The 4351-nt window shown below is 48.1% G+C and overlaps 1 long non-coding RNA gene across 1 annotated transcript; it reads left to right on the top strand.

The window, feature by feature from the left end:
- The first annotated feature begins 6 nt into the window (after positions 1-6).
- LOC104909872 lies at positions 7-3980 on the top strand. Its single transcript, XR_792649.2, has 3 exons — positions 7-530; positions 2481-2599; positions 3235-3980. It is a non-coding gene; the product is annotated as an uncharacterized LOC104909872 (long non-coding RNA).
- The last annotated feature ends 371 nt before the right edge of the window (positions 3981-4351 follow it).

Here is a 4351-nt window from a genome sequence, read left to right on the forward strand (position 1 = left end):
GAAAAAGAATAAAGGAAGAAAAGGAGGTGGGGAAGCTTCTCACCCCACCGTCCCCTCAGTGGGATGCGCGTGGTTGTGTGAGGGGTGCAGTGCCGGGCAGGAGGGGCGGGTTCTGGCTGCAGGAAGCCCCCTGCCTACGTGGAAGGAGCTGTGAAGAGGAATCGTGGCATTAGAAAGCGTTGCCTTGTTCCCACTTCATTTCCTAGTACCAGATAATTGCTTTTTCAACTCAATTGAGACTCGGTTTGTGTTATTGCTGTTACCGCTCCTCTGCGAGCTTCTGTGTCTGTCTCAGAGACCCGTGTCTCCTGTTAGTCTCGTGCTCGCTCTCTGGACGTGGTTGATAACAAATGATGTTCAGTGCTAAGTTCAGTAATGGCATCCTGAAAGTGCACGGCGAGGAGGTGGCAGTGACGACGGGAGGGAATTGCCATGTTCCTGGGCTGTCCCTGTGCTCCATCAGCTGTGGAGCCCTATAGGCCGTGCAGCCGGGCCCTTCTCCTTCACCGGACGGATGCTACTGCTCTCAGGTGAGTGAATCTTTCTGATGAACAGCAGAAAGGTTTTATTTTAAATATGATGGCAAATAAAGTCTGGCTGACAGCTGGCAAGGGCACTGAGGGCAGCAGGAGCGTGCAGCATGTGGGATGTCCAGGGCTGCAGCAACATCTCCAGCAGCACAGCTCTGGCAGCATGTCCATGCCCCAGTGACAACCACCTCCACCCAGACACAGCCCAACAGCACGTGTAAAGGATCCAGAGCAGCACAACAGCACGCTGTGGGAGCAGCAGAAGCCCTTATCCTTTGAAGCCCCCCCGTTTGCCACTCCTCCCAGTCTGACAACAGCTGCTTTGGGAGGTTGTTTTCAACTCTGGTCACAGTGAGGTCCCCCAACACTTCCATGGAGAAGAGGGCAGAGAGGGTATGTTGTGAAGTTGTGGTCCTCACCCAAAGCACACTTGCAGGTGTCCACATGCCCCAGTTACCACTCAAGGAGTGCTGCAGCCTATTCTGTACAATAAGTTTGTATCCACAGGAGAACACATAACAGCTTCTTCCCTGAAACTGCAGAGATGGACGTGATGGGACATCCCTTTCTCTTCACTGCTCTGAGATACAGCTCAGAGTTTAAGGGTAGTTTTAAGTATTTGCAGCCCTGCACACATTCTCACACTCTACTTAATCCAGTGCTTTTTAATGAGCTGAATCACTCTCCTGTTTGCAGAACAGGATGGGCAGAGTCTTTGGCTCAAGTGTGGTACAGGTGAACCCATAACTGAGGCTGTAGATGGCTGTTCAGGGCTGCCAACTCAAGTAGCCGAGATTTCTGTGCCTCTCCCACACAGCCTGTGAAAGGCAATCAGTCTTCTTGGGAACAGCTCAAATAATTCATGTACCATCATAATTGTATATTCCTGCTAAAGTGACACTGAACAGTCAATTCTTCAAGAAAAAAGATTTGCCCATCACCCTAGGTAATTGTGAGCCCTGCATATCTAAAATAAACCACCCTGGAAACCCCATGGTAGTATGTGTGCATGGACAAATGGGTGATAACTCCCAAATCCGGAGCTCTCTGATTGAAACAAGAGCATGGCAGCTGGAACCTGCCTGGGTTCACCTCCTTTCCCTACCAGATCCTTGGTGTCATGAGGCTCTGGCTGTGCAGACCACCTCTCCCATTGCCTGCAGTGCAAACATATGGCCACTGCTGAGACGGCACCTGCAGTACAGTCGGCAGCATACACAATGAAAGAGAGCTCACCTGCTTGCATGTGCTCACAGAGGTGTTCACCCACTCCTATTTGCTGCCACCCCACGGGCTGCGCTTCAGCATAACTTGGCTCAAGGTGCCTTGTTTCAGCAGCTGCACAGAGGATGGCTTCTTAGTGATTTTGTAACTCAAAGGTGTGCAAAATAGATGCCTAACTGGGAATAAAATTATCATAAGCACGATTATGCCTGTGCTGAAAGGACTGGATCAGGAGGAGAATCCAAAATGTCAACAGGACTAGTTGGTGATGGATTGTCCTAGACAGAGCTGTCCGATGTTATACATCACAAAACGTTAAAAGATGATGGAATTTATATGTTGGACTCGTTGTCAGTTCGTACCAGAACCTAAGGAGCAAAACCAGGCACAGTGCCTTTGTCCGTCTGGCATGCGTTGGAATGTGTGGTGAGGATGGCAGTGAGGGATCTTCTGAGCTGGCAGAAGCTTCTGCATTTGGCACCGATGGTCCCAGAAGCCACTGTGCTCTCCCTGCCCCAGATCCACAACCCACTCTCCTCTAGGAAATGAGGATCTTTCTGCAGCCTTGAGGTCCTTGCTGTCTCATAGCCCATGGACCAGTACATCAGAGTTAGGCCACAATGCTCTAAAGTAGCTCAGAGCTGTGCTGGGTACCACCCCCTAGTTGTTTATGCATGGCTGCTTGTACACCTTCTACGGTATTTTCTTTCTTTTTTTTTCTTACAGCCATCTTTTACACTAAACCAACACATGTATCCAGTAAACATTCCAAAAAACTCTGATCACAAACCACTGTTCATACTTTATTTTGGTGGAGGTCCTTATTCACTTCTGTTGAAAATGAGGTAAGCAGAATATGAATGGTTGTTCAATTTCTAGAAAACTTCCCTTCCCTTCCCTTCCCTTCCCTTCCCCTCCTTTCCCTTCCCCAAAACTATTGTGAAACTATTGTGACACCCTAGTTAAAAAACCAGTCATTGCCTGTGATAAATAGCGGACTTTGAGGATCTACATTTTGCATGCAATCCCTCCAGAGACTGCTCTGTGCTGAGCCGTATGTATCTAGAAATCTGAGGCAGTATACTTTTCCTTCGTATCTGTTTCTGTTTACCTAAAAGATCAGAGCTCCTATTTGTGTTTTCATTGTGTTTCAGTGTTTGCGTTGTTGGGGCCGGTGAGTAACCACGTTCTGCTCTTTTGAAAGGCTCAGAGCAGAGCGTCGGTGCGGTTACTTCTGGGTTGCAGCACTGGAGAAAAGTTGCAGTTTTCTGCAGGTTCATCTCTGATGAGGGAGGAAGGAGCTTCTTCCACTGCCTTTAACTTTATTTCGGTGGGCTCTTGCAAGATGCCTAATGGAAATGCTCAGTGGATCAGGATAGTTAGAATGAGTTTGGATGGCAAGTAAGTGAAGGAATAGTGTGCACATACATTAGAATGCATCTCTCCCACACCTGTGATATTTCTTTTTTGTTACTTGCAGGTGAGATGTCCCTTCTGCTTGACATTGTGTCACATCGGAGCGTTTTTGGGCAGTGTGGCTTTGAGGCACGCAGATCAACCAAGAAAACCATTCACAGCTGAATTAAGTGCTGGCTTCTCTCACAGGACTTTGGTGCAACTTTTTTTCTCCTGAATTCTCCTGCTCCTGGATTTATGTAATTAAATGACAACCTCAGCTCTTGTGAGAAATAAAAAATACGGTTTCTATACATCACGATTCCGGAGGGACACTTTAAAAAGTGATTTGACGTTTCCCTAAATGTGCAACGACCAACAGAGAAATAAAATGAAACCCACATTTATTATTAGGAAAAATCTTGCAACTTTTAGCCGTGCTTGTCATTTTAAAAACTGACTTATGATTTAGATGAGACATTAAGAACAGTTTTCTAATAGAAAGATGGGAAGCATGAGGATAGATTGCCTGGAGTGGCAGTGGGAGGATTTGAAAATTGGTTGGACAAATGTCTGCAGGAACGTGGCAGCTGCAGCCGATGCGGCCCCGTGCAATGGACACACCAGGACTCCTTCGTGCCCCTGTGGACAGGGGCTGTCAAACCCAGGATCGCTCCCTGCCCGGTGCTGCCTTTCCGCTTGACTTCTCTGGGCTTACTTTTTGGGCATAAGCAGTTCCTCTGGGCAGCCAGGAGCAAGGCAGGGGGTCACCTTCTCTGCACACGTTATACATGAATAAACACCTTCCTAGGATTACTTAACCCAAGTCTGCTGTGCGCCTGTTTCCCTGCTGACACACCATTAGCATCTGAAGCATCTATATTTCCCGAATTGCACAGAGATAACTTATCACTCCAGCTGCTTATCTCAGACCTGCCCCGTGGATCCGGGGGAAAGATTTTCCCTTTAGCACTAACAACGGGTGCCTGATGCTTACTTTGAAATGCCCCTCCTCCTTTAGAAAAGGAGCGGTGGGATTCTTGCCCTGCACATTTTGCATCACTCTCTCCATCTCTGTGCCCATCCAGCCGGGTTTATCACTGTCAGAGCATCGGCCCAGGCCTTGGTGACAGTGCTAGCTGCTCCATGCAGTGTTTGCCCTTGGAAGTTTGGGATGTGTCAGGAGCATGCCCACATTGAAT

This window comes from Meleagris gallopavo, chromosome 2 (assembly GCF_000146605.3).
Source record: "Meleagris gallopavo isolate NT-WF06-2002-E0010 breed Aviagen turkey brand Nicholas breeding stock chromosome 2, Turkey_5.1, whole genome shotgun sequence".
NCBI lineage: Eukaryota > Metazoa > Chordata > Aves > Galliformes > Phasianidae > Meleagris > Meleagris gallopavo.